Genomic DNA, 15,228 nt, shown 5'->3' with positions numbered 1-15,228 from the left:
GATACCAACCAGGACAAAGCAGCCCGCTTGATCGTCACCCCATTCACCCCTTAAACATTCATTCTCTCCACCACCGCTGCACAGTGACAGCAGTGTATACCATATGCAAAATGTACTTCAACAATTCACCTAGGCTCTTTCGGCAGCACCTTCCAAACCCACCCTCTACCACCGAGAACAAGGGCAGCAGACACATGGGAACACCACCGCTTGCAAGTTCCCCTCCAAGCCACACACCATTCCGACTTACATATCGCTGTTCCTTCACTGTTGCTGGGTCAAAAACCTGGAACTCCCTCCCCAACAGCACTGTGGGTGTACCTACACCACATGAACTGCAGCGGTTCAACAAGGTGGCTCACCACCACCTCCTCAAGGGAAATTCAGGATGGGCAATAAATGCTGGCCTTGCCAGAGATGCTCACATCCCATTTAAGAATGAAAACAGTTTAACTTATTGTATATGTGATACTGTAACTAAACAAAAAGTAATTGATGCCAAATAGTAAATTGATTGCCATCAGCAGCTGCTATGGTGTGTCCGAGATTTCAACTATTTGTAGAACAATGTGACTTGGTGAACTACATTATAGTTAGGAACATTATTAAAAGCTTTGGAGCACGCATGGCAAACTTTGAGTGTCCCAGGTTTAATACCTGATTTGTGCAGATTTAGCTGACTTCAGCCAGTATTGGGTTCTACTCTTCTGGGAAGGATGAAAAAAAAAATCAGCCAGCATTTCCACTTTTGATTTCTATACAATGATGCCCAATGCACAGTTGTGTGTACGGATCAGACAACAACAGAATTGGGCAATGCACCGTCTAACCTCTCTGCATCCATATACTCTGCATCTTCTTCTGTTTAATCAAAGGAATTTTCCATCCACCTGTCATGCTTTAGCTCCAGGTTCCTTTCGTCTGCATTCAACTCACTTCCATTATGTTCTGTTCATCTCCATTTGTCAAAACAACTGGAAATACTGAGGCTTTTTTGAACAAGACCAGCCACTTTATGCTATGGCTTTCAACCTAAATTTATACTGTAAGGACAATGTAACACAGTATAAAACTAGTGAATTTCACTCTGCCTCAAGTACCCGAGAATTTAAAGATCTTTCTCCTCCGATGAGATAATGGATGGTGCTGATGGTTAGCATATTATCCTTTGACCTTTGAGATCTGGGTTCAAATTTCAGAAGGATGGAATGAACATTTGCTCTCTCTCTTTTGCCTCAGTTTCAACCCAGTTCCTACTTGGTATCAGTGTGTGGCACAGAAGTCCTTAATTTAGCACCAACCTGGCATCTCAATCTGAGGTGCAATAGGGATACTTGGTAAGTGTAGAGGAAAATTCACAATGTTGTATAAACGGGATACTCTTACGCAGTTTTCATATTGCAATAAGACCCAAGATAGAGGTGCCATCACTCAAAGAGAGTCGTTCACAACCTAACAATAAACTATTCATGATTCATTAAGGCAAGGGGGCATGGAGGAAAGACCTACCAGCCACCCACAGGAACAGAAATAGAATAACCTGTAAAGTGCTTAGGCAGAGAACAGGCAATAGTTAAATGGCAGAAGTGATATATGTGCAGGAGACAAAAGGAGCTCTAATGAGAAAATTTAAATAAAAGACATTTACAAAACAGTGTGAGAACAACTAAAAAGGAGGTAGGTAAGTAGAATGGGAAGTATAAAAAAAACAGGCAAAATGGAGCAAACTTCAATGGCCCAAGAGTCTGGGGAAATGGGTTCGGACCATCCATCATCACCATTCTGAACAGTTTGGAATTTTATTCTCAAAGTTTTCTAAATGTTTTAAAACTGTTAGAACTTATTCTAAGTTTCAGTTTCTTGCTATTCACTCAGCTTTTTTTTTTGCAAATTTTATCTAACAGCTTTAAAGGGAATGGAGCTCACCAGTAAAACACTTGTTACTTGAAAACCTGCCAGCTCCCTTTGAAAATCAGAAGGTGCCTGAACTAATTATCACTAACGACTGGTGACACAGCAATGTTCTGGTTCCAAACCTCAGGCAATGAAGAAATCTCAGTTGTGCCAACCACAGAATGTGTTAATTGGATTAATTTTTTTCAAATACACACAACTGCAATCTGCTTCAACTTTCTACTATTGCAGCATTATCCCAGTATTTGGGAAGCTAATAGATATTTTGTATAGTAGTCATGCTCATGCATGCGAAAATGACCATAATTTAGTTAAAAGTGGAATATCTATACAATCTCCCTTCCCCTATTTTATTTACACAATGCGTCAACTGGAATAATCAAAGTGTTCACTTCCTATGCGAGTTCTGCAACTCCTGAACCAATGCTGCTGTGCTCGTACTGTCTAACCCAGGGCTGTCCAACCTTTTCGCATGAGGGGCCACATTACAATGTTTCTCCTACATAGGGGGCCGATGAGCAAATTTCAGAACGATAAAGGCATTTGAAGTAGGACATACTGGGTAAAAAAAAATTACTGACTTCTTTTATTCCAACAATTCCTCCCTTTACCCACCATGCACCAGGGGAGCGGAAACACTACTGCTTTGCACTGCCCTGCATCACCCCCGCCGTCTGCGTGATCACCAGCACCGCCATCCCACCCCTGTCTTCCCCGGCTCTATGTGTTCACCACCCATGCCCCCCCTCCCTCCCACTCCATCGCTCCACGCTCACCAACTGACGGTAGTTTTCCCAGCAAGTCCCGTCTTCCCCGCGCTCCTATTGGACGAAGCTCCGCATGCAGGCAAACTGTTTGCGCTTTTGCCTGGTGAGCTTCCATATCAATTGCACGAGAGTCATTCTGCATCTTACAAGTGCCGCAGGTGAAGCTGCCAAGTGACGCAGCAAGTTGTTTTTGACGTTGGCGCCTGTTGCCAAGCTAAAGGCCTGCTACCCGACCCGTACCAGATGGGACCAGACATGCGTCGGGTTCGAGTCGGGTCGGGCCCTTCTTCCGGGCTCGGGTCGGGCCGGGCTGGACGCACACTCTGCTGGTAAGTATTAAAAAATTTTTTAAAACTTCCCTGAGCTGGGAGTCCAGGACAAAACTGAGTCTGCGCAGTGAGCGAGTGACGTCACTATGACGTCATCACGTACAAGCTGCAGCTTCTTGGAGGTTCCAAGTATGAAGGTAAGTAAAGGGATGGTCAGATTGGGTCGGGTCGGGCTGGGTCAGGTGCAGAGCAAAATTGAAGGGACACTGGCCGAGTCAGGCTCAGTTCCACTGTGGATTGGTCGCGTTCTTTTTCCCGACCTGAGCAGGCCTTTATGCCAAGCTGCTTTAGCAATGGGTCATCGTGATAGTGCACACCAGTCCAGAGGATGTGTCATCATTTCCCTCTTTCGTCAGCTAGTGATTCCCAGGTGCGATAGTCAATGTTTAGGGCCTTCATGTCACGCTTGCAAGCATCTTAGAAGAGGAGCTTTGGGCGCCCCATTGGTCATCTTGCTTCAGCTACCTCACCATACGGCACAGTGGCACAGTGGTTAGCACCGCAGCCTCACAGCTCCAGCGACCCGGGTTCAATTCTGGGTACTGCCTGTGTGGAGTTTGCAAGTTCTCCCTGTGTCTGCGTGGGCTTCCTCCGGGTGCTCCGGTTTCCTCCCACAGCCAAAAGACTTGCAGGTTGGTAGGTAAATTGGCCATTATAAATTTCCCCTAGTATAGGTAGGTGGTAGGGAAATATAGGGACAGGTGAGGATGTGATAGGAATATGGGATTAGTGTAGGATTAGTATAAATGGGTGGTTAATGGTCGGCACAGACTCGGTGGGCCGAAGGGCCTGTTTCAGTGCTGTATCTCTAAATCTAAAAATACGGAAGGTCCTTGGTCATGCGACCGTATTCCATCCTGCGGATGTGTCCAATCCACTGAAGCCGCCTCCGTTTGATTAGTGCCAACACACTTGGGAGCTCTGCCTTTGACAGGACTGCCACATTTGTGATTTTGTCCTGCCAGGGTATACAAAATGCACCGCAGACAGTGAAGATGAAAATTATTAAGCTTCTTTTCCTGGTAGCTGTAAGTCGCCCATGTTTCACAGCCATACAGCAAGGTGCTGAGAACACAGGCCTTATAAACTATCAGCTTGGTCCTAAGGGTCAGCTTGGTGTTATCCCATGCACATTTTGCAAGTCAGCCAAAGGTGGTAGCTGCTTTCCCTATGCAGATATCGAGCTCTGCATCAAGGGACAGAGTGTCTGTCATCGCAGACCCAAGGTAGCAGAATTCAGTGGGGTGTTATTTAGTGTGATCAAGGGCAGTGTTGACACTTATAGTCATACGAACAAGTTACAGGCATGGGAGAGACAGTCCAGGAGTCTTTGTAGCTGAGTTTCCATGTGAGCGACTAGAGTAGCTTCATCAGGAAGTGATGTGTTTTTGTCCTCGCTTTCAGCCTTGATAGATTGTAGATACAGTCTGACCTAGTATGCAAGTAGACCTATCTGCAGGGAAGGCGAAGGTCAGGAGCATGGAGAAGAAGATGCCAAACCGAGTGGGGGTTAAGACACAACCCTGTTTCACTCCATTCTTCACTCCAAAACTATCTGAAACGGAGCTACCAAACTGCACAGCGAAGTGCACGTGGTCATGGAAGGAGCGGATGAGACTGAGGAGCTTTGGTGGACAGCCAATTTTTCCCAAAATCTGGTCAAGCCCTGATCTGCTGACGGTGTCCAATGCCTTAGTGAGATCTATGAAAGGGCTATATTCTGTTCCATGTACTTCTCTTGTAACTGGCGTATGGAGATCACGTCCACAGTAGATCTGCCAGCACGGAAACCGCATGGGTACACGCGATCTGCAAGTAAATGGAATCTTTTAAGTACGATCCTAGAAAAGGCCTTCCCCACGATGCTAAGAAGTGAGATGCCCTGTTGTGAGTTGCTGCTGCCTCCTCTGTCGCCTTTGTTTTTGCATTGAGAGATGATTTTGGCGACATGCATCTCCTGTGGAACAGAGCCTACTTTCCAGCAGAGAAGGAAATGTCATAAAGGTATGGCAATAGATAGGACTCTACTTCTCTACTTTTTAACAAGTGAGGAAAACAAGATGAACGAAGACTAAACTGAATATAAACGGAATGGATTGAGACCAGCACTCTAATTGGTCATATTCTACATCTTCATATAGGGCTAAGGCTTTCAAATTGAGAGCAAACCACATTCACCATATGTTTTTGTAACTCAGAACTGGAAGTTATTCGAAAACTACATTTTCACACTGAAGAATCAGAAGTTCATAAATTCCCTATTTACACAATAAATCTAACCTTTAAGTTCGGACCTCAAGGCTGAGGTGGTATCTTGGCCCTGAAGCCCAGTAGATATAATGAGCAATGTAAAGTTCCTTCCCAAAACAAGCACCCTACTGGGAGGGAGGGCTTTTAAATTCTGCAGGAATTCAAATCAAGGCAGACATTGATCCCATATTGGTTTAAAACATCTGGTACAAGTTTGGAATTTTTACTTCACAGCAAGTGCAGAGTAAACAATTCTGCATCATTTAGTTATACTGATAACAGCAACAGAATTCAGTACCAAATGGAATTAGCAGCTGCTGTGTAAACCAGGGTATAAGAAAGTAAACTACAGCGTCAGCCAATTCAGTGCACTGCAGATGTAAGCAATTAGGCAGTACTTCTTTTGTGGCTTACCTGTGTCCCTTTTTGATTGGCATTTGGAGGTCAGATCAGACCTTAAGTCGGCAAAAACCCGACCTCTGTTTGACGATATAAATTGAGCCCATTATAAAAAATGACAATTTTAAGAGAACTAAATCAGGGTTAGATTTCATGCCGATTCAAACAGTATGATTTATAGGTAGAATTTTGGATGCACTGGATACTGTCTGCTATACTTTGGGCTTGCTGTATAAAACTCTCTTCCAAATAAAGCATACATTGGTCCATATAAAACAAGACAAAATTAAATTTATATTTCGTGAAATGTTTTGGCATGCTGTTGGTTTTGTCCTAGAAACAATATTAATTTTGCTTTTACTCTCGTCTCTGAATCTCAAGTTTTAATTTTATTTTATTTCTCGTCTTTGGAAGAAATTTAGCCCTAGTCCTTGTTTAGTCCCTTGTGCCCAAGTTGTGTTTATTTTTAGATTTAGAGAAAAATAATAGCAGTTTTTCTTTCCATAATCTGTATTTTCAAGAATCTTTTCCAAAATGTATATTTCAGAAAATGTGAACTGGCACTTAACATTTCTTGAGCCAGATGACTTGTATGAGAAATTAAGTAACAATTATCTTGAATGGCAAAAAGATTTTATTCATCTATTTCAGTTTCCAGCGTCTGTTCTAAAAGTCGTAGACTACTTAGTGTGTTAGCTTTAGTTTCAGACTGTTTAAGAAATTTATTGGATGAGAATAATATTTTCCTCCTCACTTGACTTCACTGGAAGAGTGAATGTACATTAAGTGGAGGATTTTACATCAAGAAAATGTTTGACTTTTACAGTTAGTATGAAGATCCCCCAGAACACATGCACATAATGAATGAATGGGTGCCTATTAGCAAAAGTGAAAAAGAAAAACAAGTGTAGTTGTTAGCAGAAGAAGTGCTTTGCTTTAGCAAAAAATCAAGATGACTATTGCACCTGTCAAGCTCGGTTTCAGTTTTCCGTGTTCATGTCACTTTCCTTCCCAATTTTCTACACTCGCCTTCTCCCGTTTTCAGTTTTGGTCTTTCTTTTTCAGTTTTGGTCTTTCTTATTCAGCTCATGGCTCTACATGACACTTTCTCTGAATTATCCATCCTCATACTTAGTTCTGTCACTATAAGGTAATCAACAGCAGCTTCTGACAGAATGGTAACCACTGACCAGAATCGGCTATTTTCACTACCTTCAGATCTTTATCAAAACACTTGGGCAGAAAATGTGTGTGAAGTGCAGAAATCTGTTTTTTTAATTGAAAGTCATGCCACAAATGAAATCATTTCCCCTCCCGTTCATTCAACTGTCCAAATAATGTGAAGATGTAATCTGCAATATTAATCCTAGGATGCTTATTGAAGGTAATTGTTTATAAATCAAAAACAAGTTATTTCACCTTTGTGCAGATTATCGGCGACATCAAATTTAGAATGGTGCAATTTTGGGCATTTTACCTTCAGAAAACACTGATAATTTGGAAATCATTTAAAGAAAAAAAACAATAGCCAGAATTCTGGATTTAAGACTACATTTTTAACAGACACTCAGAGCAGATGTTGCTTTTATCCAGTACCTGATCGAGGTTTATAAAGATGTTGGCAGGTTATTTAACAGCCTGCGATTGTAGAACTAGATCACTTGGATAAAAAGCAGATTCAGACAAAGCTCGATTAGGAGATTTTTTTTCCTCTTCCTTCCCGCTCCACCTTAAGAGCAGTGGATATGTGGAACAGACTCCCAGCAAAAGACGTTAATGCCACACTGACTAAGAAATTTAAGAACTTGCATTTATATATTATATATAACCTTTCATGTCCTCAAGATGTCCCAAAGTACCTCACAGTCAATAAAGTACTTTGGAAGTATAGTCACTGTTGTAATACTGGGAAATGTGCAGCCAATTTATATGCAGCAAAGGCTGAAGGCACTGGATACGGCAAAAGCTATGGGTCCTGACAACATCCCAGCTGTAGTACTAAAGAACTAGCTGCACTCCTACCCAAGCTATTCCAGCACAACTACAACACTGGCATCTACCCAACAATATGAAAAATTGCCCAGATATGGCCTGTCCACAAAAAACAAGACAAATCCAATCCGGCCAATTATCAGCCTACTCTGAATCAGCCACAAAGTGATGGAAGGTGTCGTCGACAGGACTTTCAAGTGCCGTTTAAACAGCAATAACCTGCTCACCGATGCTCAGTTGGGTTCTGCCAGACCACTTGCCTCCTGACCTCATTACAGCCTTGGTCCAAACATGGACAAAAGAGCTTAATGCAAGAGGTGAGAGTGATTGCCCTTGATATCAAGGCGGCATCTGACCGAATGTGGCACCAAGGAGCCCCAGCTAAATTGAAATCAATGGGAATCGGGGGAAAACTCTCCACAGGTTGGAGTCATACCTAGCACAAAGGAAGATGGCTGCGGCTGTTGAAGGCCAATCATCTCAGTCCCAGGGCATCACTGCATGAGTTCCTCAGGGCAGCATCCTAGGCCCAACCATCTTCAGCTGCTTCATTAATGACCTTCTCTCCATCATAAGGTCAGAAGTGGGGATGTTCGCTGATGATTGCACAATGTTCAGCACCATTCGCCACTCCTCAGATACTGAAGCAGTCCATGACCATATGCAGCAAGACCTGAACAACATCCAGGCTTGGGTTGATAAGTGGCAAGTAGCATTTGCACCACACAAGTGCCAGGCAATGACTACCTCCAACAAGAGAGAATCTAACCATCTCCGCTGAACATTCAACGACATTACCATTGCTGAATCTCCTACATCATCATTCTGGGGGTTGCCATTGACCAGAAACTGAACTAAAGCAGCCAAATAAATACTACAAAAGCAGATCAGAGGCTGAGAATTCTGCAGCGAGTAACCCACCTCCTGACTCCCCAAATCCCGTCCACCACCTACAAGGCACAAGTCAGGAGTGTGATGGAATATTCTCCACTTGCCTGGATGAGTGCGGCTCCAACAACACTCAGGAAGCTCAACACTATCCAGGACAAAGAAGCCCGCTTGATCAGCACCCCATCCACCACCGACGCACAATGGCAGCAGGGTGTACCATCTACAAGATGCACTGCAGCAACTCACCACGCCTCCTTCGATAGCACCTTCCAAACTCTCGATCTCTTCCACCTCGAAGGACAAGGGCAACACCAAACACGTGGGAACACCATCATCTACAAGTTCCCCTCCGAGCCACACACCATCCTGACTTGGAAATATATCGCCAATCCTTCACTGTCACTGGATCAAAATCCTGGACACCCTCCCTTACAGTACTGTGGGCGTACCTGCACCAGATGGACTGCAGTGCTTCAAGAGGACCACTCACTGCCACTTTCTCAAGGGCAATTAGGAATGGGCAACAAATGTTGCCTTGCTAGCGATGCCCACAACCCATGAAACGAATAGAGAAAACTCTTCATTAATCTATTCTATTATACAAGGCTGTGCATCAAAAAAGACTTGACAGGAGAATATCACAGGTAATGGAAGATACAAATTGCAGTGAGAAATAAAGACGCTAACCGGAAATATTATATATAAAATAAACAGAATGAAACACAGGATGGAACACAAAACCTCATGCCTTAGTGGAGGTGCAACTATTTACATTTTATCCCACAGGTAATGAAACTCCCCCCAGTTACCCATATATCATAGGGAGAATAAATATATACAATCACCAGGAGGTTGGAAATGGTACTCCCCTCACACACACAGTTTTGATGGCCAGCAATGCATCCCTTCTAAAAGTAAGGCTTTATAAAACATGAGACAGACAGCACTCAAAAATAAATTTGAGAGGCATTTGTGAAATATTCCAGATTTAAATATAAATTAAAATGTTAAAAATCAACAAAAAGGGAAGGTATTGTTTAATAAATCTTTGCAAATACTCCCTAATCTCAAAAGCAGGAATTTTAAATAGATGGTTTGGAGACTTGTGGGCAACATGTTGGTGTTCTGATACCCGTTAACGATACAAGAACAACTAGAACTACTTCAGCCTTCTAATACATTCAAAACATCCTGTTATTCACTATTTAACATACACAAAGTACATTATTCGATTTTTCCATTAATTTGACATTTGTATATCAGACCACAGATTTCTGTTTCTTCCCCTGACACTCCATTTTTCAGGCATTGCTCCTTGACGAACAAATGAGGCAGGTGATTACTTACCTCTTTCTCTGCCGTTCTAATTAGCTTTTGGGAGATGTGGAGAATGAAATGAGAGAGGATCCTTTCATCCTACCTGAGGGAAGCACAGATGCAATCCAGCGTTTCATCATTCTGTACACACCTTGCTATCTTTAAGGCAAATAGTAACCACCAGCAATAAACTTGGCATCTTCTTTATTCTTTCAGTAGTATTTGACACCTGCGAATGGTGCTGAACATTGTACAATCATCAGAGAAAATCCCCACTTCTGACCTTCTGATGGAGGGAAGGTCATTGATGAAGCGGTTAAAGATGGTTGGGCCTAGCACACTACCTCAAGGAACTCCTACAGTGATGTACTGGGCCGGAGATGATTTCTCAATATAAAAACTTGGAGTCTTACAGAATGTTCTAATAATGGAAAATCTACTTAATAAACTATTGGATAACATGGCAAATTTCAAGTTAACCTTTTAGTGCTACATTAATTTTGTTGTTGCTTCTAATGATAAGATATTTGGGTCCCAGAGTTTTACTGTTGAATTCTTGCAGTGGTAAAGGAAGCTACAGGTTTAAAATGGGCATTGAAAAATATATGTCAATGGCATTCAACCACGCTCATACCACCATGATATTACACCGATATACTGGAATGGGTCAAACTCCTCAAAAATACTTATAGAAATTATTATACACAAAAATTTTCACAGGCCAACATATAGACACTTCACAGTTCTTAAAATCAACCTAACCAAGATACACGTGATAGGTCTCCTGGAAAACTGTGGTCATGCCATCTACTCATCAAATGACTTCCTATGGCTGGATGAGTAGAGTTTGCAAAAATAGGTGAATAACTTTGGCTGCATTTGAAATATACAGTTATTTCCATCCAGTGATTTTAATTATTACTGAAGATGCATCATGACAAAGAAACATTAAGAATAGAATAGAAGTTTCTTATGCATGAAAAGCTCAAGAAATAAATTAACAAAAGCAACATAGACTCCTCATATGTGAAATGCACTCAAGCATTTGAATGGAAGAGGTGTAAATCTGGCAGAAGCACTAAGTTGTTTGAAATAGAACAAAGAAGAGTCTGAAGCTGTGAAGCAACTTAAGTCATTGAGGGAGAAGTTAGTGGCATGAACGTCATGGAGGGGAAACAATCTGAATATCTGATTTAAATCACTTGACATTTTTTTCCTCAATGGAGGCAGTCACATGTTTTTTCTATTTTAATTTCAAAATGGTGATTACGAGTCACCATATATTAAGTTCCCTGAAATTATTTTAAGTTACTGAAAGGAAATATTTGTCTTTATGTATTATGTCTGCATGAGCAAATACTTAAATAATGACTTTTGACAAAAGGAATGCAGAATCTTTCATTATCTTAGAATGTACGACTAGTTTGTCTCTCTTGGCATTGGTCACAGGAAGTTGATTAAATGTTTTTTTAGTACTGATGCATTTTTGCTGCCAATGCTATTCCTTCCCATGGTCACCAATTGCTGCCCTTCTCATAGCCTCACTCTTAACACAACCCCTTTACAGTACTGTCTTACATTATATCCAGCATTTCATTTCATTTCCCATCCTCTCACACCCCATCAGTGCATCATTTACTTACCTCATATAACTCACTCTGTAACCCCATTCTGCACAAATGTTTCTCACTTCTTTACGCTTGCAATTGGCATTTTCTGATTAGCTCCCTTATACACTGCAGAAGCCCCCAATTCCTTTTCTGGCTTATCCATCCATTCCCCTTCTGGGTAACCCACCTTATAACTGTCTCTGGCTGAACACCATGCTTTTGCTTCCCAATCATGTGTAGTTTGACCCCAAAAAAGTTACCTCAGTACCACCAGGTTATGCAAAAGGGCCCAAGTTTGTTACTTAAAGTGCTATAGGGCTATGAGTAGAACATTACAAGCACTTTACAGAAGAAATTGGTGGATTCGCCAACAGAGAAATAGTAGCGCGAGTGGGAATATAATGGTGGACGTAGATGGCCCTTGAGTTAGTGTGTGAATGTGATGACACCCTGGCAGGACAACAGGATAGGAATAACAGCAGCTGAAGAAAGAAGGGCAGATACAGTAATTAGGAGCATAATAGCTTGTTCAGCAAAGAAGCAGGGAGCACTAAGATAGTGATGACAGAGCAAGGCATCAGCAGGAGGCTCACAAGTGGAAGAATGAAGAAAAGGCCATTAGGAAAGAAATTGGGAAGACAAAGTATTGGGAGTTGGCTTCACAGTGGGCAAAGAAAGATAAAGGCAATAGGGAGGGGAGAGAGATCCAAGGGCTACCGAAACTAGGAAATTTAAAACAATTCAGGGAAAATGTTAGAGTTTAAAAACCTGTTTCATAATAAAAAGTTAAAAGTTTGAACTAAAGAATTACTTACCTCAAGGAGAAAGCAAGATGGTGACAGATAGGGAAGAAAGTCTTGACATTTGTTCCATGAGCCGCCTATTGCCCAGTGCTTGTAATGACATGATGGCAGTCTATATAGAAAACCTGAATGGGAAATGTTGACATACCAATTTATAAAAATGGTAAGAACTGATACAAAATGTGAGCTAAAACCATGACAATAGGAAGTAAGGTTTGTGGGCTGAAAGTTTATCTTCTGTGTAAGATTTTTATAAACAAATATATTATTCATTTACAATGACAGAATCTTTATGGATGTCATTCCAAATGTATTAATGCATCTTACCAACCATTACTGTAAAAAAGAATCTAAAGACTCAGAAGAGAAAGTTTTGTGAAAATGTTTTCTTTTGTTTCAATTATTTGGCTGAAAACTCACTTCGACTAGTGTGCTGAGAGTAATTTGTTGTATTTTTTCAAGCAAATGAGCTGTGCATAACTTCATGCTCATTAACCAGTGCCATTCCCAGACCGAGCCAACAGGAAATACTATATTGGGCACCACATCTGAGACATCAGCTTTCCATCCTGGGGCTGGAATGTTCGGTCTCCTGTTGAAACCACAGCTAAGTCTTTTCCACTGAAATTAGGAATTGGTTGGGATTTATGACCGAAGATACTGGGATGGAATAGCCAACAGTTTTGTCTTGCTCTTGATGGTTGACTCGGGAGGCCGGAGGTTGCTGGGGATTGGGGGGTTGGGGGGGGGGGGGGGAGAAAGAGTGGTGGTGGCTGTGAGGGTGTTCTATGGAGCTCCTAGCAACTGTGCTAGGGACATTCAAATTTTAGTTCTTACAGATGCCTGGCAGTCAGAGTCCAGTTGCTTCTCCTCTGCTGCAGAGGAAACACCAGCTTAAAACCACAGATAGGGAGAGGCTTGTCTCATAACAGTCACTCAGTGATTCAAACATAGCAGTTAGCAGTATTTCTCTGCTTTCTGAAAAGAACAGGTAGTTCCTTTAAACTTCCTGGGTCTTGGTTATTTCTGGGAAATGCACAGACATTCCGTCTCCCTCCTCACAGTCCTTTGCAATGCAGGATACACTGTAGCAAACTAGGCGATCAACTTAAGCTGCCAGCAGTCATCCGGTTTTCAATGTTCTTTTTAAACTTCATTAAAAAAAAAATTCAGATCTCCAGTCAGTGAATTAAAGAAAATTATCATTCAAAAAAGCATATTGGCATAACAATAGTATCAAAATTAAAGAAAAAGCAAATAATTGCGCAAAGATGGCTGGCAGGTCAGAAGATTGGACAGAAGATAAAAAAACAGCAAAGAATGACTAAAAGATTAATGAGGGAAAAATGAGAGTACGAGAGAAAGCTCGCTAGAAATATAAAAAAGGATAGTAAGAGTTCCTACAGATATTTAAAAAAGAAAAGTTAACAAAAGTGAGCGTTGGTCCTATAGAAAGTGAGTCTGGGGAATTCATAAGGGAAAATAGGAGATGGCTGATGATTTGAACAGGTATTTTTGCATCAGTCTTCACTATTGAGGATACAAGTAACATCCCAGAAATAACTGTAAATCAGGAAATGAAAGGGAGGGAGGAACTCAAGAAAATTACAATCACCAAGGATGTGGTACTGAGCAAATTGTTGCAGCTGCGGGCTGACAGGTCCCCTGGTCCTGACGGACTTCATCCTAGGGTCTTAAAAGAAGTGGCTAATGAGATAGTTGATGCATTGTTTTTAATTTTCCAAAATTCCCTAGATTGTGGGGAAGATTCCATTAGATTGGAAAATAATGAATGTAACTCCTTTATTCAAAAAGGGAGGAAGACAGAAAGCAGGAGATTACAGGCCAGTTATTTAATATCGGTCTAGGGAAAATGTTGGAAGCTATAACTTAAAGCAGGGCACTTAGAAAAATTCAAGGTAATCGGGCAGAGTCAACATGGTTTTGTGAACGGGAAATCATGCCTAACCTATTTATTGAGTTTTTTGAAGTAGTAACATGTGCTGTGGATAAAGGGGAACCAGTGAATGTATTGTACTTAGATTTCCAGAAGGCATTTGATAAGGTGCCAAATCAAAGGTTATTGCAGAAAATAAAAGCTCATGGTGTTGGTGTAACATATTGGCATTTAGAAGACTGGCTAGCTACCAGGAAACAGAGAGACAGCATATGTGGGTCATTTTCTGGTTGGCAAGAGTGGTGTGCCACAGGTATCAGTGCTGGGGCCTCAACTTTACATAAATGACTTGGATGAAGGGACCAAAGGTATGGTTGCTAAATTTGCTGATTACACAAAGATAGGTAGGAAAATAAGAAAGCATAAACGGTATTGGGCAAAGTCAGCATGGGTTTACAAAAGGGAAGTCATGCTTAACAAATCTACTGGAGATTTTTGAGGATGTAACTAGTAGAATAGATAAGGGAGAACCAGTGGATGTGGTGTATTTGCATTTTCAGAAGGCTTTTGATAAGGTCCCACTCAAGAGGTTAGTGTGCAAAATTAAAGCACATGGGACTGGGGGCAATATACTAACATGGATTGAGAACTGGTTGACAGACAGGAAACAGAGAGTAGGAATAAACTGGTCTTTTTCCAGGTGGCAGGCAGTGACTAGTGGGATACCACAGGGATCAGTGCTTGGGCCCCAGCTATTCATAGTATATATTAATGACTTGGGTGAGGGAAGTAAATGCAATATTTCCAAGTTTGCAGACGACACAAAACTGGGGGGGAATGTGAGCTGTGAGGAGGATGCAAAGAGGCTCCAATGTGATTTGGACAAGTTGGGTGAGTGGGCAAATGCATGGCAGATGCAGTATAATGTGGATAAATGTGAGGTTATCCACTTTGGTTGTAGAAACAGAAAGGCAGAATATCTGAATGGTGATAGATTGGGAAAGGGGGAGATGCAATGAGACCTGGGTCTTGTTCACCAGTCGCTGAAAGCAAGCATTC

The 15,228-nt window shown here is 41.7% G+C and overlaps 1 protein-coding gene across 4 annotated transcripts in view; it reads right to left on the bottom strand.

Moving 5' to 3' along the window:
- The window catches only part of otud7a (OTU deubiquitinase 7A), a 307,458-nt gene that overhangs the window by 175,518 nt on the left and 116,712 nt on the right, over positions 1-15,228 (bottom strand). The window lies entirely within an intron of this gene.

The sequence above is a fragment of the Heterodontus francisci genome, chromosome 35 (assembly GCF_036365525.1).
Source record: "Heterodontus francisci isolate sHetFra1 chromosome 35, sHetFra1.hap1, whole genome shotgun sequence".
NCBI classification, from domain to species: domain Eukaryota; kingdom Metazoa; phylum Chordata; class Chondrichthyes; order Heterodontiformes; family Heterodontidae; genus Heterodontus; species Heterodontus francisci.
The sequence above is the reverse complement of the archived record's forward strand: the minus strand, read 5'-3'. Positions and strand labels throughout refer to the sequence as shown.